Here is a 23,378-nt window from a genome sequence, read left to right on the forward strand (position 1 = left end):
TTATTTCCCCTTCTCCCCTCTCCCTCTGTATTACCCTTTCAGCTCCTCAGGTAAATTCTTTCATGTTCCCCATTTTCTCCTTGATAGTGCCCAAGTCCTACTATTTCCCTCTCTAGATCTCCTTCCCTCCTCTCCTGCAAAGTCTCTTTCTACCTTTCTAACTTTTGTGGTTACTTCCAGTTATATATTTATTTCTAAAGATTTGGAGCTAGGCTCCACAAATAAGAGAGAACATTTGTCTTTCTAGGTCTGGTTTATATCATTCAGTATAATGTTTCCAGTTATATCCATTTACCTGAAAATTTCACGATTTAATATTTCTTCACAATTGACTAGAATTCCATCGTGTAGAATTTCATTGTGTAAATGTATCACATTTCCATTATCTATTTATCAGTTGTTTCCATGCCTTAGCTATTGCAAAAAGATTGGCAATGAACATGGCTGAGCAAGTATTTCTAAATAATAGGATACTGAGTCCTTCTGGTATATTAATCTGAACCAGTAAAATTAAACCTAGAAGTATTCTTGGAGATTTTAAAGTAAAGGTGGACAAAGACTACCTTTAATTTACTAGAAAAGTAGTTTTAAACTTTCTTTTCTGATCAGACTAGAGAATATATTTTGAGAAAAAGTGAGATAAAATGTTAACTGAATCTAGCAGAAGCTATTACAGCCAATAATTTGGAAACCTATAAAATAAAATTTTTACATTTCACTGCGATTTAAAAAGAAATTAGATCCAGATAAGAGTATAATGAATCCCTGCGTGCCCATTACTTATATTCTGATAAAAATAAGAATTTTACTGAATATTTGAATGGAATTCACAGCCTCCAAATATGCAAATTGTTCAGGCATTTGTTACTGGTAAAGTATACTTGAACAGATCATCTACAGCTATCTTTGGAAAGGTGCGTTTTGAAGCTGAGAGGGTATAAACAGAATAAATCAGTCTGGTTCTGTTTTCCAAACTGTTCCCCACAGACTAGAAAAAGAAAGTTAATGGGAATTGGCAGGAGCACACATGTTAGACAGTTGTCATGGAACAGATATAGACATGTAGTTGAATAATATCAAAACAAACTAATATTTCCAGTAATGAATACTGCTTAGTGGCCATATTTCAGACACTGGAAATGCATTTAACTCTTGATAAGAGCTCCCAGAGAACACTCATTGGATAGTTGACCCAAGTGATTTCATTTGAATCAAATGAAACCCACTGAAGGACAGTATGGTTTCTCTACGTTACCATGTCAGTTAAGACACGGGACTGTTAATTCCCTAATTCATGACACATGGCTAGTAAGTGGCAGATATAGGACTACAATGCAGCTTAGTCTGATTTGCTTTTATTTATTACTCCAATAACTAAGCAACTAGAATGGAAATCAGGACTTGCTCGTATCATACCACATAATTATCCATAGCCAAAATGACCTTTGAAATTGATGAAATGGACTATGGTGATTAGTATAGTGTGTCCTGATATTCGGAAGATGAATATACAGTTGAGATAAGAAAGTCCTTGATGACTGGGTTTCCTAAAGTATAATCTTTTCTATAGCTGATAATATACATGTTTAAAAGTACATGAATAAGGGGCTGTAGAGATGGTTTAGTGGTTAAGAGCACTGACTACACTTCCAGAGAAAAGATTTAAATTAAAAATATTGTGAGTATTGTGTTGGGACATTATGTAAAATATACCTAACCAATGTATTACTTGCCAAATAAACACAGATTGAATGACAAGCAAGGAAATGATAGGAATGAGAGCATGGAAGTGTGGGGAAAAAAGCTGGAAAAGCCACAGTCATAATACAGCTGGCAACATGTAGGTGGCATGGTACAGAACCTCCTCCTTTCACAAACGGAAACAGTGGTATTTAGCATTATTAATGGAACAACACCAGAACTGGGCTAGAGAACCCCAGAGTCAGTCCACTCACTCAACTGCAACCCCAAACACAGCTAGGCCATATTCCCCAAAGCAGGCCATATTCCTATCAGCCACCCCACCCACAGGACCTGAGTGGTACCCTGTGAACCAAAACCCATGTTGACAAACCCAGAACCCATCTTGTCACCTGTTAACCACCCCACCCACTGCTTCACTGGAACCATGACATCTTGGGACTCCAAACAGCTTGAGACCTAGAGAGACAGTCCACCTGCTTGTCAGATACCCCACTCACCGTGCTGCTTGGGGTGCCTTGTGGAGTGCAGTCCTGAGACCTCACCTAGGTAGGGACCCTTAGATCTTCCTCCACCTTGGACATTACCACCTGAGGACAGTGTGGCTTTCTGTGCCTGGCCTCCAGGGAGCACTGCTCACTCCCATAGTGGCCCCAGCCCCTGTCACTCAAGGATCACCTGCAGAATCTGATGGGCCTCCACAGACTTCTGAAGATCAAAAGCAAGAATCTTTCAACCCTACAGAAAGCTTGCTCCTGAAATTAGAAGTTGTACTTATGCCTAGCTATGGTGGGACCACTTGTGACTCCTATTCACACATCAACATAGAGTTGCCTCAAAAGTGCATCTTAGCACCATTCAATTGGTTCACAACTTGGTAAGTTGAAGTAACAGCAAAGATTCAAACATCCACTCAACCAACCAACAAGCATGATACCAGGTATCCATACCTAGAAATATCACCTAATTCCAGATGTCTGGGTCCCATCCCCCAACACAAACAGCATGAATAACCTAGGCAATGTCTCCTCTAGAGATCAGAACCCCCTCATAATGTTCTAAGAGAAGAGCAACTAGTTTGATGCAAAAGACAATGATTTAAAAATAGTATTGAAGGGGACTATGTATGCATTCTAGAATGAAGACTACGAAAACACAGAAGTTGAATGAGAAAGAAAACAACTCAACACACGAAAATGCTTTTTAGTAAAGAGATAGAATTTCTCAAGAAGAGCTAAACTGAAATAAAACTTGAAATGAGAAAGTCAATGAAATAAACTCAGTGGAAAATCTCACCTAGTGGAATGGATCAAGGGAAAGAGAGACTGTCCAGGCTTGAAGACAAGATAGAGGGACTGGATCACTCAGTCAAAGGAAATGTTAAATCTAAAAACCCCAGAAGCAAAATGTTCAGGAACTCTGTGACACTATGAAAAGACCAAGCCTACATATCATAGGTTTTAGAAAAGGTGAAGAAAACCACATAAAAGGCACATAAAATATTTCAAGTAAATCATAGGAAAAAATCTAAGGAATAGATGACTATCAGGTAAAAGAGGCACACAACACCAAATAGAACCAGAAAAGAAACTCCCTGCACCACATAATAATCAAAACACTCAATGTACAAAACAACAAAACATGTTCTTTATAGCTACAACAAAGAAAGAGCAAATCATGTATAGAGGCTAGCCCATCAGTATAAAACCTGATTTTCCAATGAAGATTTTGAAATCCATGAGGGCCTGGATTGATGTTCTACAAGTTCTTCAAAACCGCAGATGACAGCACAGCACATTATATCCAGAAAAACTACCAATCATTATTAAAAGAGAAAGACATATTTTCCATGATAAAATAGATTTAGTAAATTTATGCCCACTAAGACCATGAAATCACATAAAATTAAAAAGCTTCTTTAAAGCAAAAGACACAATAATTTGAGTAATGAGGCAGCTTACAGAGAATGGAAAAGTCTTTACCAGTTGTACAACTGACAGAGGATTTATTTCTAAAACAAAGAACCCCAAAATTAAACGTTAAGAAAACAAACCAACCAATTAAAAATTGAGTTCAATGAACTACCAGTTCTCAAAACATGAAAAGCAAATGACTGAGAATTTTTAAAAATGTTCAATATCCATAGCCATCAGGGAAATTCAAATAAAAAATATTTTGAAATTTCATCTTATCCCACTCAGAAAGGCTAACATTAAAAAAAATGACAGCAAATTCTGACACTGATGTGGGAAAGGACAACATTTACCCACTTCTTGCAGGACTGAAAACTGGAGGAGCCGCTGTGGAAATCAGTGTGGAGGTTCCTCAAAAAGCTAGAAATAGACCTACCACAAGGTCTTGCCATACCACTCTTAGGCATATACTAAAGGACTCTTTTTCCTACTAAAGAAGTACATGTTCATCAATGTTCATTGCTGCTCTATTCAGATTAGTCAGGAAATGGTGACAACCTAGTATTAACTAATTTATGGTACAGTTTCACAACAGACTATTATTTAACTGTTAAGAAAAATGCAATTATGAAATTCATTGGTAGTGGCTGGAGCTAGAAACAGTTATTCTAAGTGTGGTAACCAGATCCAGAAAGACAAACATTGGATGTTTTCTTTCATATGTGGATGCTAGCTTTGAACATATGTGTGTGTGTGTGTGTGTGTGTGTGTGTGTGTGTGTGTGTGTTTCATTTGGAAAACTCATAGAGGTCAGGAAGCTAGTCGGGGGTTGCAGAGGGGGGTGGATTTCAGGGAAATTGAGATAGAATACAGCAGTCGAAAGTTTAAAGAGGGAAATAATGGAACAGGAGTGATTAACTGAATTGAAGGACGGGGGTAAGTTAGAGGAGGGAGTGTGGAGGCACTGAGCTAACACTAATGGCCCTTTGAAAAAGCTAAATGGAAACCCATTACTGTAGAAGTTTTATAAATATATACATGTGCATATATAAAAGGAGTTCAAATGGAGTTAGTTTATAATGAGGAAACAATGGTCCTAATGGACACCACAGGCTAGCAAATACAAAGTCTAGTGGCAGAAATGGGAGTTGTTGGTCATAGATCTCCCTTGGATCCTCAAATGTTACTGACTATTGCCACTGCTCTTAATTACTTTCCAGAACTTGAAGGTAAGACTCTATTTCTGAAGACATACAGAACATGAAGAAATTCATTGATACTGACCCGAGGCTTCATCCCTACTGGCTAGCTGTCATAGTGCTGACAGGTGCTATATATGCTACCACAAGAGAAAAATTAGGCATCAGTCTCACTGAGCTGTAAACCCTATGAACTAAAATAATGACTGACCTTGTAAGATATATCCACTGATGCAATAGTAACATGAGTGTTATGGGAGTAACCAACCACTTTCTCACTGGATTTAAGGCCCACTTCACAAGACAAAACACATATTTCACGTACTGCCTCATTATTATAACTAATACATAGGTCATAGACACTAGGGGAGAGCCTCATATTACTATTCTGTTAAATGGACAACTAAGAGTTAAACTAAGAGTTAAATGACTCTTAGTGCCTTACTATTACACACATTGATTAATGTGTGCCTTTCTTAACCCTCATCAGCGAAACTTATTTCACAGTAGATGGTGATTAACACAGATCTGGATTCACAACTGGTCAAGGTGCAAAGAATGAGAGATTGTTTTCATTCCTAAACGCCCCATCTATATCACACCCCTGCCCCCGCGGCTCAGAGATCATCACAGAAGAGGGGGCAGAAAGATTGTAAGCAATGGAGGACGACAGTGAAGCTATGTTTTCCAAACAACATGGCAGTTGCAAATATGGACTCCCAGCAGTTGTAACAGCATGTACAAGACCTGACAAAGCTCAAGTCAGGCAAAACCCCAGCATGGAGTAGGGACATGGGCATGCAGCCCAGCCCTAGTGGAGGAGCTATTGGCAACTCAAAATGGCTGGGAGAGGGAGATTCAATTTACTTTAAGTGTGTGACCCTTGGTAGGTCAGTAGTGCTCCACACCCGAGTATTTGAACAATGCGAAAAGGACTCAGTGGGCTTTAAAGGAATAAAAGGAAAGAGAACATGAACTGGGGTGGGAGTAAGGAGTTGGGGGAAATTTGAGAGGAGATAAGTGGTGATAAATATGATCAAAATATACTGTATGAAATTCTCAAAGAATACTATTTAGAAAGATAAAATAACTCATTCCTTTCTGAAAATGAAATACTTTGGTTACATCTCAATTCATATTTCTGTGTTCTTTCATAGTCATATATATACATGCTTCTTCATAGCCATACATTTTCAATCTTTTCAATATAATTCATAAAACAAAGTTTTCTTGAATACAGTTAGTATTTTCATGATTTAATTTGAAATTGGTCTAGGGGTAAATCTAAGTCATTGAAGACATTTTTAAATAGTTCCTGCAGTTAAAGTAGAAATGCTTTTGAAAGAAAATGAATAAGATCTCAAGAGAGAGGCAGGGCCGTCTGACACTTAGAAGGGAGAAATACCCCAGAGACCCAGGTCCTGTCTTTTCTGAACTCCAGAGGAGTCTTATTGAGTGATGTACTTAGATCTTGGGTGGTCTTTACTTCTGTTAACATGGAAACAAAAGTACCTTCTTACAAGATAGAAGTGGAAATTACTGATAAAGAAGCTACCATAGTTCCTAACATCTAGCAGTTCTTAAACATGTGGGTTTTATCTGTGTCATGGGGTTTGGAGGATGAAAACAAAGAGGAGAGGGAACACTGTGGAATGGGCACATAGCCAGAAATGGGAAGAATTAGCTGTGTACATACCAACAGAATGTGGATTAGCAGGAAGGGAAGGGTGGCTTGGGGTTTTAGAATCACTTCCAGAGGAGCTAAGAGGTATATGTGTTTGTCTAAATCCAGATCCTCATTCTACAGAATGAATCATTTTCTTCCCCTTAGAGGTTTTGGTAGTTTCATTATTTCACTTATTAGTGCTGAAAAATACTGAGATTTCAAAACGGAATTACCCAGGCTCTAACTTAAGTCTTAGTGTCTAGAATTCACAAAACTTCAATGTTGACAGCACTTAAGGAATATTCTTAGCATCTAGATTACATCAGCTTTCATTTCATCAGAGATCTTTTATCTTTCCTCCTTTTTCAATAACAGCTTTTAATAATGCTGTTTCCATGTGTTCATATTTCATACACTTCTAGCAGGGCAGAGACTACAAAGTGTTCTGCGGAGAAGTAACTACATGACGTGTCTGGGATTTCTAGTTGATTCTTCCTGTTGAAATTTAATTATTTGTAGAGTAAATACGAACACATCTACACAATTCCTAGATGAGGGAGTAGAAAGAAGCTCAGTGAAACTGGACCGAGACTCTATCTGCAGCACTTTCCAGACAGACAGGCAGGCAGGCATTTGACATGGAATAGACATGTTTGAGTGAGGCATGAACAAGGAGCAAGATGGAGGTCATGAATGGGAGATAAAAGGAACCTATTACGGAGCAGGTCAGAGGAGCATCTTTGAGTAGAAAACCAGACACCCATGTAAGAAGATTTTAATAACTTAGTTGTTCTCCATTCCCCAGGTGCTCTCATCTGTAAACATTCCAAAAGAAATACAGCATTGCATTCTTGGCCGGAAGGGAAACAAGCAAATGAGTCATCTGAAAATCCAGGGCTGGAGTAGATTTTTTGTTTGGCTATAAGAGCGGACGTCGACATTCTTGGGCTTCTTGCTGACCACTCACTAGGCAGGAACCAGATATGTGATATCCATCACATTTTACATTCTGCTTCTGCCATTCTTTACTCATAGCCAGGCTCAGAAAGCCAAAATGCAGCTTGTTTCAGTCTGCCTGGTTGTAAGCACAGCAAATGGTGAGAAGGAGAGTCCACTGGTTTGGGATTCAGAACATTTCTTCAGAGTGCTACAACAGTATGACCTTGAGCAATTCACTTTACGTTCCCATGTTCCAGTTTTGTCATCTGCTAAATGGGTCTAATGACACCTACTTTGCCTGTTTCCTTTTAAAGAATAAATTGTCATATGGAAAAGTGGCCTGGAAATGATAAAAAAAATATGCCAAGTATCATATGCCTGTATAAACTATAAGAACAAATAGTATATGATTTCTAAGGGATACATTTATAAAATTCACCCATTATATCTTACACTTTCATAAACTACTCTTCAACATTGTTTTCCATTCATGATTCTTCTCAATCCTTATGTACACAGAAATAATTGTAAAAATATTATATGCAAAATCTAAAATGTCGTTTTCCTTTTAGCGTTCTGTGCTACGAAATGATTAGGTGCAATTATAAGTGGGATTCACTATGCTGGGTGGGCATTTGTACTGAAACTGGATGCATTCATTCATATGGAGACTTGAAAGGGGGGATTTACACGTAAAGACTAAAGAATATCTTCTCCTGAAAACTTATTAAAATAAGCTATTGACAACCAGTTAATATATGACACTTTTATCTATAACATCAAACTATTCAAACTGCGCTCCATTGACTACTCTCATGAAACCACATATATGGTTTCATGACCTGACAGATATGCAGAGTCCCAGCCTCATCCCAGACCTACTGAATGAGAAACTTCACTTTGTCAAGGTCCTTAGGTTTATTGTATGAACATTAATGTTTGGAAAAGGAAAATAAAGGTAGGTACTTTCAGGTACATTATGCTATAAGAGTCTTAAATTTTTCTGATTTATTTACAATTTCTCATTCTCAAATCCCCCTTCCTAAGGAAATTCAGAGAAGGTAAATCAGACTGAAATGGATGGTTTGGTAGCTGAGGGATTAAACACAGACTTTCTACATCCTGCATAATGAACTGCTTCTGATCCGTATGATCTTCATCTATCACAGATGATGACCTGCCCTGCAAATAGATGTGGTAATTCTTTTTGACCTTAAGAACCTGAAACAAAAACATTCCTCTCAAATATTGTGCCTCTGGATAGAGGGAACATCACAGGAGTTGAGGAAGAGCTGCTTCCTTTGGGGGCACACATAGATAATTTTGGTTCTCTGCCAAGGAGATGACAAGTGAATTTCTCATCATTCTCTTCTGTTTTAAACTTGGGAAACTGACGTCTTGAATGACATCAGCCTGCTGGAAGTCTTTCTGTGAGTTCATTCCTGACTGATCCCATCATCAGAAAGCCACTATTATAGGGTGCCACTCCTTGAGTTGCCCAACCTTGGTAGCTGACTGGCCTTCTCTAGGGAGCCTCAGGTGACCACTTACATTGTTAGGTGAAGACTTGACTCATTTGCTAACCAGAAGTGCTTGAAAGATGTGGGTGGAAGTTCTTCAGATCTCTCTGTCTTCAATATTCCCAAGCTCATCACAGGCTGGGTTTTCTCTTTAGTGATTTATTGCAGCACAGAGATTAATCACACACACACACACACACACACACACACACACATTGTATAGTTGGGGGATAGAACGACAAGCCAAGAAACACTAAAGATGGAATGATTGTGCACTGCTGCTGCCTGGCTTTTATTAAATCCCATGAAACCCTCATGAGTGAGCTCAGCTGGATTTCCAGGTAGACACACATCGCTCTATAGTCTCTTACCTTTTCCCAAGTCTGTCCCTATGATGTAGACCAGAAGACATCAAGCCGTAATGGGAGCTGTAAAGTAAGAGACGTGTGCAAATCTCTGTAAGTACCTAAACTCAGAATCACTCACAAAATGAGGGTGAATCCCCAGGTGGATGCTTCTGTTCAGTTCCTGTCAATACAAAGCACTATTTCCCTCCACACAGCCCTTTCTGCCTATCACTTGACTTCCAGCTGCTTCACAGGCTGTTTAGCCTTATACTCTCATTCCACCTGTACACAGGTGCCTAAACATCTGTGCTTCTAGTGTCTTTTCATGCTGGAGTACTCTTCTTCTGTTTTGCCTTTCTAAATCTCAGGCATCATTTCAAATAATTTGTATATGGAGCCTTTCCTGGTAAATGCAATATAACCACAGCCCACAGTTTATGACTCTGTTACAGCATTTATGTGTTCTACCTGTTTGGTCTCTTGTATAATCTTTAGTGTCCCTTATTGGGTGCTTATCCATCTGTTTGCTAGTTTATGTGTTGGTTGTTTGTACAATTTTACAAGCTCTTATAAAACTAATTTCTTGCCCATTCTGAATCATGTGGATGCAATAATAACTCATTGTTGGAATGGGTATCTCTCTCTCTCAAATTAAGAAATGTCAGGTCTTGCTGTTGATATATGCAGAGAGTAGGCAAGGCCTGATTATAACCCTTGAACACTGTGGTCCTTTGAGGTTGTTCCTGCAGCCCAGGGCTGTGGGTGAACTGGTAGGACTTGTTTTCCAACCTCCATTAAAAGAGCTCCTCACTTCAAAAAACAGTCTCGACACCTGTCATAAAACCCAGTCCCTTGTTTGACTACAGCATGGATATGTATACAAAACTTTATTGTTTATCTTTGAGAAATCAAAATTTGGGGTACATATGGTGTAAAAAAATGAAGATTTAAAGAACAGATACTTTATAAATCCTATTATTTCCCCTGCATAATTATATTTAAATTCTTTCTTCTATTGCTACATAGATGAAAAGATTTCAAACAATTCTGACAAAACTAGTAATTATGACCAAAACTGTTTCAAGAAGATGGCTCAAAAGAACAGGTAACTAAAACATTAAGATCTTGCAAGGGGTTCCAGTGGGGCTGTAAGGACACTTCAAAAGAGATATGAAAGCTGGAGGGTGGAACTGGGAATGAGAAAATTCAAATGGGTCTAAAACAAGAATATTTGAGGGCTACAGAATAAAATGATCATGGACAAAACTCCTCCATACTAGTCATAGCTAGAAAAATGTCCACTTAAGATGTAATTCCAATGAAATAGTATGCACATGTAATCCAGAGCTCAGAAGATGGGACAGGTGGATCACTAAGAGTTTGAGACTAACCTGGGCTACATAGAGAAGCCCTGTCTCAAAAAGAAGGAGGAGGATGAGGAGGATAGGAGCAGGAGGGAACAGAGGAGGAGGAGGATAGAAGAGGAAGATGAAGAGAAAGGAAAGAAGGGAGGGAGGGAGGGAGGGAGGGAGGAAGGAAGGAAGGAAGGAAGGAAAGGAGGGAGGGAGGAAGGAAGGAAGTCTGGGTACACGAAGTCAGGAAAAAGTGATGGGGAGATTTGGGAGGTGATGGAGGGGAGGGAGTGGGTGTGGATTTGATCAAAACACCTTATATGCATGTATGAAATGGAGGGAGGGAGAGAGGGAGGGAGGGAGGAAGGAAGGAAGGGATGAGCAAACAGAAACACATGGAATGGAAATGGTCTCGACTGTGATGCCACCACAGTAAGAGATGCCACCCAAAATGAATGTTGTTTTTCTCTTTGGCTTCCTTTTACTTTATCAATAAGTATGTGAAGAGCAGCCCGATTTGTGAAAAACTAGACTTCACCTGTTTGTGTCCAGATGGCATGTCAGAACTAATTGTTTTTGTAATTTGATAAATGCACAGCAACTACTAAAACATAAAATTCAAATTGATAAATAAATGATTGTGTGAGACAGATTTAGCCTGCCTTGAGAGATGCAGAGGTTCCATCTACAAAGGCTGGAAACCACTTTTTTGACCACATGGAGGGAGTAAAGTGTAGGCAGGGAGTATTTTGGATTCTCAATCCCAGTGATGTCAGTTCTGCCATTGGGGCTGACTTTGGACGGTCCTCAATCTACTTAGACTTCCTGTTCTTTTATTGTCTCATCCCCGAAGGAAGGATGCTGTCTTTACCTCAGTGGGGAGCTAAAGGTTGAATGACTTGGCACATGTGGAAGACAGGAAGGTGTTGGCACAAGGGAATACTTTGTATGTGTCGTTCTTGTTATTCTATCCCAAAGTTCAATAATTTCATTTATATATACCTATACATCTGTCTATCTATCTATCTATCTATCTATCTATCTATCTATCTATCTATCATGTATGTATGTATCTATCTATCATCTATCTATCATCTCTCTAGCTATCGTCTCTCTATATATCATGTATCTATCTATCATCTATCATCTATCTATCTGTCTGTCTGTCTGTCTATCTGTCTATCATGTATCTATCTATCTATCATCTATCTATCTATTTATCTATCATCTATATCTATCTATCTATCTATCTATCATCTATCTATCTGTCATCTATCTATCTATCTGTGTCTATTAGCTATCATGTATGTATGTATGTATCTATCTATCATCTATCGTCTATCATCTATCTATCTATCATCTATCATCTATCTATCTATCTATCTATCATCTATCATCTATCTATCGATAAGCATACATTCAAAGCACATTTACGGTGACAACAAAGGCACAGTTCATAGAAAGTTTCATTTTTTCTTAGCAATTTACATTTGTCATTTTATATAATTCTAATCTGTTTCTTGAGTATAAATAATATACTTATAATATTACTTTATATATGCATTATAATATAAGCACCATATTTTAATTATTTATTTATTTTTATTTTTATTTTATGTGTATGAGTGTTATACCTGCATATGTGTAAGTGCACCCGTGTCATGCAGTGTCCGTGGAGGACAGAAGAGTACCTCGTGTACCCTGTAACTGGAGTTAATAGTTGTTTGTTAGCCACAATTTGGGTGCTGGGATTCAAACCCGAGTCTTCTGCAAGAACAGCCAGTGCTCATAAACACTGAGCCATCTCTCCAGCCCCCAAAGCACCAAATTTTAATAAAGTGTCACCAATTGCAAGATGTATTCTTGTTTCAGAGATATTAAAGTGTGCATACATGGAAATCTTAGCAAATAAAGGAAGAAACTCTAATATAATATCAGTGATTTGATAATATTAACATCAAGCTTCTTCATGTAAATCACAAGCCAAGAAAAATAGAGAACCCACTGAGTTTGCCTGCATGTGTATGGGTATGGATGGAGCTGTCTAATGGAGCATGGTTTTACTACCAGGGGCCATACGCACTCTGCCAAATGATTCTCCATCCTCTAGCAGCCATCAGCTGCCAATAATTCCTCAAGCAGGAGTGTGGCCTTGTGAACTCTTCTGATATCCCTCTGGAGCATTGACTGATTTGATCTTGTGCATGTCTTCTCACTTGACATTTTTGAAGTTACTGTTCACTTCATCTTATGCTTGTTTTAATAGAACATTCTTCACTACATGAATTCTCCTGATTAGACTTGGCTGCACTCTCTCAGGAGGTAGGCCGTGTATATATAACACTGTGTCCTTTCCAAGTACCACATAATTTTCAACATTCTGTCTTAGATGATGTTAATTTTGCTCATCTGAATGTGATGTCAATGTCTCCACTGCATAACTGCTGTTTCTGTTTTCTCCCCAAGGGCTACTAAGCAGTCTGAAAGGAAACACTTGAAGATAGTGTAAATTTTGATGAATTTTATGGCATCATACATTGTGTGATGTGATTATAGAACTACTTCACTCCCTACATACCTATAACCTTTGTTATTCTGCCATAAGCAAGAGACCCTTTCCTCTGTTAATCAACTAACTGATATATATTTTACTCTGGATTCATATGTGCCATTTTTCAATGCTTTATAATTTGGACCAGCAAGATGGCTCAGTGGGTAAAGGGGCTTGTCATCAAGCTTGACGACTTGAGTTCAATCCCTGGGACCCACATTATGGTAAAACGAGAGAACAGATTCTTACAGGTTGTCTTCTGACTTCCATATGTGTGTGCTGGGTGCATGTGCATATGTTAACACACTCACTCACATTAAATAATAAATAAATAAATAAAGTAACTTAGTGTTTTATATTTTTATTATATAAATTTGATTGTTTCAGTGTTCAAAATTGTTTCATGTTTGGCTATTAGGATTCTCTTCAATTTTGTAACAAGTAGCATGCTATATATAGCTTTCTCCCTCCCTCCCTCTCTCCTGGCTCCCCTCTCTCTCTTCTTCCTTTCTTTCCTTCTGCCCCTGACTTACGTCATGGCAAGTTGGTTCATGCCCATTTCTTACCCTGATTCTACCACAGCCTTAGAATCAACTCTATCTCTTAGGCACTTTTAGAGTATAATTGTGTTAATGGTTAGGTTCTGAACACTAGGTATGATCATTTGGTACAGAGTAGGAACAATTATGGCCAAAACTGCTTCATGCAGGGATGAATGTGAAGGAAAGTTCTGCAGGAAGAAAGAAAGTGCCACTTGGTACAGGCCATTTTCAGAAAGATAACTTTGCACAGTTATCTTTGGACATGTAACCTAGGATCATTGATGTGATAAGCCATTTGTATAATCTGAGTCTCAAAGTTTTGGCAACACTTCAAATTCCATCTCAGGTGGTCTGTATGCCTTCTAGGAATAAGTCTGCAGTATCAGGAAGCAGATAGCTGTGTAATATTTGTCATATTTGGAGCAATGTTGTGATTAGAGAAGGTTGTCAAGACATCTAGATCAGCAACCTACACCTTTATGCATTGTACATGCCAAGAGTGAAAATCTTTAAATGGATTTCTGTATGACTGTGCTGAGAATCAAAGTGGGCGAAAGTCAGCATTGCCAAATTGAATGAAACTTTTATGAAGTACCAGATCAAGGGTTAAATGTTTATCCCACGTGTGTCTAGCATCTCCTTCCCTATCACAGCAAGATAAACTATTCAGAATACATTTGTTTTCTGTATGCTCATGTTTAAAATTTTCTAAATATAATGACTCCTTAATATTATTAGTTCATGTCAGAAGATGAATGTTATACATTTGGCAACATCTACTGAAAATAGGGGAAGTTCATATATCAAGTGGTCTAATTGACAATTGCTAATTTTATCTGATTGCTTTTAAATTCTGAGTTGATCTTACAGGATGAGAAATAAAAAAACCTTTCTCTCTTTTTATTTATAGGTCTTGGATGGCATGGCCCTCTGTAACAACAGAGAAATCGACAAGACATACAGAGTCTAAATAATATGTACATTACAAGTGTATATGAGAGATACACAGAAAATAAATAAATCTAAAAATATTCTCCTAAATTACTAAAATAAAGAAGGATATCGGAGATGGCCAGTAAAAGAAGTATACAGAAAAAGTAAACAAGAACAAGATGTTCACATTTATTATCTACTTGTTGTATGCATGTGGAGATCAGAGGACAATTTGTAGTCTAGAATAAGGTGTTTGATACAGATTTAAAATAGTGCCTTCTTCACTGAGGCACCTGACTTGGAGCCATTTCCTCTCGATGCTAAAAGGGCCAATTTCAAATGGAGAAGTACATTCATGCAATTTATTTTACATCCATCGTTGTTCTCAGAAAATATTCTATAAGTTCTTTCTCTTAAAATAGTAAGATCTACATAATCATTACAAGGATGACTTATTTTTGGGTACTATAGTCTACTGTCTCATCATCATATTTGGGCCATTTTCAGTCACCACTGCTTTTATTTCATAAGATGGTTGTGGAAGAACTCAGGCTGCGGTTAGAATTCATCTTTTAGCTATGCCTTCAAAACAACTGTAAGATATTATAGATTGCAAAACATGTCAGTGATTTATGTACACTGAAAGAGAAAAAATGTGAAAAAGAATATCTTAGAACTGAAAAATTATGACGTTATCATTATAAACATTTTCTAAAACCTCTTTCATTTTGTGAATATTGGTTGAACCAAAATTGAAGAGTATTCACTCATCTGATTAAGCTTATTGAGAGCATCTCAAAAATGAATGAATGAGGCAGAGCTCTGTTTGTCAGGTTGTAGAACTCCCACTCCTCACTCAGGACATCTTCAATTAGATGTGGGATATCCAACTTGTGGGACATAGTACTGTCTGACTTGTAAGACTACTAAGGCAATCAGTGGTTGATAACGTCAATTGACTATGAATTCAAATGCATTTTCTCTCTTTAAAGTCTTAGTCTAACTGTAACTATTGTCAAGATAGATCTGTACCTAGTCTGAAGTCTCCAATAGTGAGATAAGGTCTGTTATGAAACACTGGCCTCCTATCGCACACCCCTGAGATAGGATAATCATTTGGAACTCAACAGATTCCATCGTTTCCTTCCTATATTGCTGCAAGATAAAGTTGCACTTTAGCAATGTCCCATGGGAACAATGATTTAATGACTGTTGGCTAGGGAAGATGAGGACTGAGCTGACCTTTATTCCCACTCAGGCCACCTCTCCAAAGTTAATACACTGCTCCCTGTGGACAGCTTACAGTGATGTCTGTGCCTGTGTTCAATTCTCACAGTGTTAGAACTGTGAGGAATGATTCACTTTTCCTTTCCCACGTAATTTATTACTTTCCCCTGAACTTAATAATTTGTCTTTTTTTTCCTTTAAGGGAAGGAATGCTGCTTTTCTTGTTTTACCTGTCACTAATATCACTAATTTGACACCACATTTCAAGTAGTGAATATTTTCTTGCACTGGTTAGATGTACTAGGTGTAGTACAATTCTCATCTCCTTGAACATGATTCCTGGGACTTTTCAGCGAGCATTGCATATATCCAGGGACCAGCTTTAGCACTGAAATATACTTTTAATGGACGTTCTGGTATCCCTTACAATGCTCCTGTGTGTCAAGAACTGCTTTCCTATCCTTAGCCTTCTACCTTTTGATTTATATTCATGTTTGAGGTGCAGTGAAACAAAAATTGAAGTCTTTGCATCCTTGAAAGTGCTTTATACAATGTACCCATCTACTGCTGAGCTTGACTGGGTTTAGGATTCTGGGAGGCAAACTGTGCTCAGAATATTGAGGATATTCCCCTATTTTTCTCATGCTGCTATCAACAAAGCTGAGGTCATGTGCTATACTCCTAGTCTAATTCTTTTTAGTGTAAGCACTACATGGAGTAAGTGAAAGCTAGCTCTGTGATTTTCACTTAGAATTCCTCAGGCCTGGCTGCACTTTAGATTCACCTGGAAGTTTTTTAAAAATTTCATCTTCCTAGTCATACCTCAAAACAGGGTGAATTCAGGCATCAAGTAAAGCCTGAGCTGAGCAGCCGTGCTCTAGTCCTCATGTTACACGGTAATTCTTATAGTGTGGAGCAGCAATCAAAGGCATCACCATCACCGCAGAACAGAGTTTTCCAACCTCGGTACTACTGTAGTTTAGACTACATAATTCTTTATTTCATGATACTGGCCTAGTAGGATTGTCAAATAAAACATACAGTGCCAACCAAAATTTGAATTTCAGCTAGACAATAGATAACGTTTTTCTTAAAAATCTCCCTCATGCAGTGGAGGGCCAGGAACACAAAATATCACAAATGGCCAAAGCATAGAGATCAAGATTCTGCTGAATGCTGGTCCTTGTACAGGACCCCTATATTAAACTTCACCCACCTAAGGCTCAGGGACTATTGTGGAAGAAGGGGCAGAAAGATTGTAAGAGCCAGGGAGGAGGTGCATGACTGTATTGAAACAGAGTCCAACGGGCAGCTGGGAACCTGCTCATATGAGTCTATGGCAATGGCATCAGCATACACAAGTCCCATACAAACTCATGCAGACAAAAACCCAGCAGAAAATAAACAGCAGACCCCAATCTTAACTGAAGAAATATTGGCAAGTGTTTGTTACTAGGTGAAGAAGAGTTAATCTTCCTAAAACAAGAGACTCCAGATAGACTGACTAGACCTCAGTGGATGGACTTGCACAGGGGGATGCCTTAACAGGGATTACAGAATATATGGGTTTGGGGAGGGGTCTATAGGAGGGTACCAGTAGGGATGGGGATATAAAAGTGATTAAGATTGCTTTAGATGTTCTGTATGAAATACACAAAAATTCAATTAAAAACAAATTAAAAACATTTTATGTACTATTTACCTAGTTGTTTTACTATGCTGAAGAGTGAATCCAGGGCCTCAAAAGTAGTGGGAGATTTCTCTGATTCAACTACAACGTGGCTCCCAGATCAATCTTTAATATAAGTATATTGCATGAAGTCTTTGAGAAAGATTCACTTGTAAGAAGATTTTCATGGGTTATCTGAAATTCAAATTTAGCTGGATAGCATGTATTTTTATTAGGACATTAGTCCTAAATAGTGTGAATAATTATAGCATTATGGGCCTCTGTCCACTAGATGTACAACCAAGTCCATACTCCAACAGATTTTGGAAAAGTTTCCAAGATACTTCCAAATATCTCCTGGGACTTTCCACATTGCCGTGAGACTCCACCCAAAATCTACAGAATCAAAAACGTTCAGCTTTTAGTGGGACAGGATTTAATAACCTGTTTTAACAAGCCTTGCAGTGCCTTCTGGACCTTCAGAAGACTAGTCTTAACTGTTTTCAAGCAACCTATACCCCAGAGGAACAGAAGAGTGTCCTTATTGTGAAGGCCCATTAGCATCAGAACCACCCTTGTTCTACATTAAAGTAATATCTAAAAGCTCGGTCTAGGGCAGTTTAACCAGAATTTCAAAGGGATGAGGAAAATGAGAGAGAAGAGAGAACAGGGTATAATCTCTTTAAACTTTATGTGTACTTTATGTGTATTAGTTATATTCCAGATTCTAGTTTCATGTTCAAAAAACAAATTCCCAATGACAAATTGGCCTCTGGTTTAGATCTACCTACAGCAACAGTGCTCTGCTCTGGTATCATTGTTGAACCATGTGGGAAGTTTTCAAAAATACCATTCCCTAGGCCCTACCCAAGAACAATTAAATCAGGCTTTCTCAGGGTGGTATTTTTGTGAACCTCAGATGACTCTAACACATAAGTAGGCTTGGAAACCACAGAGCTGTGGGGGAGATGCAGTAGTCTTTCTAATGGTAACGTTCTAACTGGTTTAATAGTTATGTTTCTCATTATAAATTATGAAATTAATATTCTGACTTATCTGTATTCCTTAAATCCATTCTAGGATCCTGACCAAACTGTGGCTTTCAAGCCCTAGACAAATGCTAGATCCTGGAGTACAGTGACATAACTGAGCTCCTCCCTGCCCCTTTCCTCACCTCTTGGCCTTTCCTCTTCTCCCTATGGTTGTCTGCAGCTCCCTCAAACTTCAACTAATTCTTACAGCTTTGTTCCACTAATTATAACAAAAATAGTTCCAAATTTCAATTTTCAGATATAGATACACATTGATGTTAAGCTAATCAAGCCTTTAGGTCTAACTTCAATTTGTAAGAAATATGGAAGACAGAGGAGAAATCAGGTAGGAACAAATAAAGAAGAATTTTGACTAACCCAGAAGGCATACATGGTAAAGAATAACAAGTCTGTCTTTTGAATGAATCATGTAAAAACAAACACAAAATGAAACATAGATAATAGTATGACATTGATAAAAGAATATTTTTACTTAAAATAAATGTAAAAGCCATGATAAGAGGCAATATATAGCCCTCAATTAGATCCCAGTTGGATAAACCAATCACAAATAAAATTTCTACTGCAACAGGGGGAATCTGAGTGTGATCTGAGTATTAGATGGCATTAAAGAGCAGATCTACTATGATGGGTGTGGTAATGGTATTGGGATTGCAAAATGAATTATCCTTGATTTCTAGAAACACGTAAAAGAGACGTGATCTGAGTATTAGATGGCATTAAAGAGCAGATCTACTGTGATGGGTGTGGTAATGGTATTGGGATTGCATAATGAATTATCCTTGATTTCTAGAAACGCATAAAAGAGATCAAATTCTGTCCTGTCTGCAATAACTTACTAAGTCAGAACATATTAATGAGATATCAATCTAGATGATAGTGTGACTCTTTAGAAAACTGTTTTGTCTTCTTTTTTATTTGAAGTTTTTTGTAATGCAAACTGGTATAACAAAAATAAAAAATAAGAAAGAGATGAAGGAAGAGGTAAACCGTGAAGAATGCTGTACAGTGAGAGCATATCTCTAGTCTGTTCCTGATTGTGTTCAGTTTCCTCTCTGAGGTTCATTTGTACTCTCTTAAATACAAGGTTAGGCCAAGTATCTGCCTCGCTCCTGTAGTCCTGAAGGGACTGTCCTCATCACAGCAGTACAAGGAACTACTAAGGAGCTAGAAATTCGAAAGACAAAGAACTGTCAGATTAAATTACCTACATGGAAAGTTTCTTATTTTTTTGAATAATATTTTACCATTGTCTTTTGAAGTTTTAGGAAATTGGAGTCCTCAATCCAGCATTAAGAAAGCCTGAGAGACAAATATTTATGTAAAATTCCTCAGCACAAGAAACACTCAGGGTCAATCATGTCTTATGTGTAAAAAAAAAAAAAAAGCGTGCTGTGTTTTATTCCAAATGAGACTGTGTAAATGATAAATCCCAACAGAACAGCTTTGCTTTGTCAGGGGATAAAGTACAGGCTGCCCGTAGTGTTCAAGGCCTAAGCGGCTTCTGCAAGAGGGTAAGTAAACTGTAAATGTGCTGTAAATATGTTAATACCATTCATTTGAGCAAATCCCACTGAGTACCTCCTGACTGGATTCATGCAAAATAAATATTTACTGACTTTCCCTCATGAGGCAGGCACTCTTTATAAAAATCTATTTTAAGTTAGCATGCCAAGTGATAGGTTTCATTTTGGCATCTTCATATGTGTGTGCCATAATTTTTTGTTCTTATTCATTCCCTTCCCCACCCTCCTCCATCTCCCCTTAAAGCCTTGCTGGTCTCCTTCTTCATCACTAAATTGTCCTTCCTTCCTTTTTCATGTCACATGAATTCCATTATTTGTGCTTTTACTCTGTTGCCCTCTTTTCTTAAATCTCTTTCTTCTTCCTTATGGTTCCTTTTCTATGTGTATGACAACTCCGTGTATTTCATGTTCAGTGTCACATGGGATCAAAACAGCAGCCATCTGTTGACTCAATTCCTAAGGTAGGGTTGGAGATTCTTACTGCTTCCTCATGCGTGTGCTGGGATTTTTTGTGGTTTGAGCTCACATTTGACTTGTACATGTTGTCACCTTTGCTGTGAGTTCATATGAGTAACAGACCAGCTGTCTGGAAAACTATTTCCTTGTAGTCATCTGCCATCTCTGGCTCTTAAAATTGTTTCTCCAACTCTTCTACAATGATCCCTTAGCCTTGGGGGCAGAAGTTTGACATAGATGTCCTATTCAGGGGTAAGAACTTTGCAGTCTCTTGCTCTCTGCACATTGGCCAGTTATGGGTTTCTGTATTAATCACCATCTGTTGTATAAGAGTGCTTCTCCTCTGAGAGAGAAATGCATTAATCTATGATATAATAATTAGTCATTAAGAGTCAGTTTAATTATATAGTAGAAAATGGTTCTCCCCTATGTCCTGTGATCTGTTTAGCCTCAGGTTCCTAAGCCTGTTGTCAGTGTCAGGTATTGGGCTCCATCTTAGGAAGCAGACTTGAAATTTAATTAGAGTGATTGGTTACTCCCATAATATTTGTGCCACTAATGCACCTGGGGCTATAGTTTTTCAAACAGTTGTTATTATAGTTTACAGTATTCACAGATGGGTAGGATTAATGATTTTGTGCTCCTTCTGGTAGCATGCACAACACCTTCCAGCACTAAGAATGCTAGCCAGCGGAGATGAAGCTCTGATATCTCCTTGTTTGTTCTACAGCTTATGTCTGCAGTGTCTTCATCGATAAAATCTTACCATTATTGGGTAACCTAGAACAGGTTATCCATTCATCAGTTGATGGAAATATAAGTTTTTTCCAATTTCTGGCTATTTTGAAAAGGGCAGTTATGAGCATGGATGAATGGGCATTTCTGTAGTAGGGTATAGAGTATTTTAGGTACATGCCCAAAATGGCTGGGTCATATGATAGATCAATTTTTAGCTTTTTGAGGAATCTCTACACTTATTTCCAAAGTGGCTGTACCAATTTTCACTCCCACCAGCAGTAGATAAGAGCTCCCCTTTCTCCACATCCTCACCAGCATTTATCATTGTTTGTTTTTTTTTGACCTTTGCCATCTGAGAGGGGTAAGATGAAATCTAAAAGTGGTTTTAATTTGCATTTATCTGATGACTAAAGATGTCAAAAATTTTAAAAATATTTCTCAGTCATTTGTATTCACCACTGGAGAACTCCCTGTTCAGCCTCTAGCATCATTTTTTAGTTGAGCTCTTTGGGCTTTTGGAAAAAAAATTCTTTAAATTTCTTATTTTTATTTTATGTGTATTGTCTACATGTGGACCTGTCATGTAATGCCTGTGGAGGACAGAAGAGGACATTGGATCCCCTGGAACTTAGTTCCACTTGAGTACTGGAATTTGAACCAGGTCTTCTGCAAGGACCACCAGTGTTCTTAACTGCTGATCCATCTCTTCAGCCCTGAGTTGTTTGTTCTTTTGATTTTTTTAATGTTTAATTTTTTGAGACCACTTTATATTCTAGATACTAGCCTTCTGTCAGAGGTATAACTGGTAAAGATATTTTCCCATTCTGTAGGTTGTCTCCTCACTTGAACGATGATGCCATTTGAGGTACAGAAGCTTCTAAGTTTCATGTGGTCACAATTGCCAATTGATGGACCTGGTGCTTTCACTATAGGAGAGCTGTTCAGAAAGTCCTTTCCTTTGCCATAAGTTCCAATGTATTCCCTACTTTATCCTTTATCTAGTCCAGGGTCTCAGGTATTATATTGAGGTCCTTGACCCATTTGGAGTTGAGTTTTGTACATGGTGAGAGAGAAGACTCTAGTTGCTTCTACATGCCCTTATCCAGGCTGACCACCACCATTTGCTGAACATGCTGTCTTTTCACCAGTGTATTTTTTGTCTCTTTTGTCAAAAAATCAGGTGGCTGTAAATGTGTGGATTTAAATCAGGGCTCAATTCTATTTCACTGATCAGACTGTCTGGTCTTATGCCTGTACCGTGCCTTTTTTATTACTATAGCTCTGTAGTACAATTTGCGATTGGGGTGGCAAGGCTTCCAGCAGTTCTTTTATTGTTCAGGATTATATTGACTATCCTGGGATTTTTGTTTCCATATGAATTTTGAGATTATATTTTTTAATTTATGTGAAGAATTGTGCTGAAATTTTAATGAGTATTGCATTTAATTTGTAGATTGCCTTTGGCGGGATCGTCATTTTCACAATATTAATCCTACTGATCCATGAGCATGGGAAGTTTTTCCATTTTCTGGTTTCTTCTTCAACATCTTAAAGTTTTTGTTGGACAGGTCCTTTGCTCTTGTTGTTAGATAGAAGAGCTATACCTACTTTCTTCCTGATTCTGCTTGTTTAGAAATCTTTTTCATCTTTTTACCTTAAGGTGGTGTCCATCATTCTTGGTAAGATACATTTCTTGGAGATAGTAATTTGATGGATCCTGAGTTAGGTTTCAGTGGTGGCATGGTGCAACGGTGGGCTTAAACTTAAAGGAGAAGAAAATAGAACTTCTGGATGTGTTAGACATGGGCTGTGATGGTAGGAGAAGGATCAAATAGAATTCCTAGAGCTTCTGTGAGCACAGGGTTGATGCTGACAGTATTTGCTGAACTAAAGAAGCCTTGAGAAGAAACAGCTTTTAAAGATGGGAGGAGAGGGATTAATGGTTCTCTTTCAGCTATGCTAAATTTGAATCTGTGTGTGATTTGATTTTAACTTGTTTTATTATAGGTAAAGACAAAAAGAAACATTAAAACATTTTAATTTGTTT

This window comes from Nannospalax galili, unplaced genomic scaffold, assembly GCF_000622305.1.
Source record: "Nannospalax galili isolate Female #2095 unplaced genomic scaffold, S.galili_v1.0 scaffold559, whole genome shotgun sequence".
NCBI classification, from domain to species: domain Eukaryota; kingdom Metazoa; phylum Chordata; class Mammalia; order Rodentia; family Spalacidae; genus Nannospalax; species Nannospalax galili.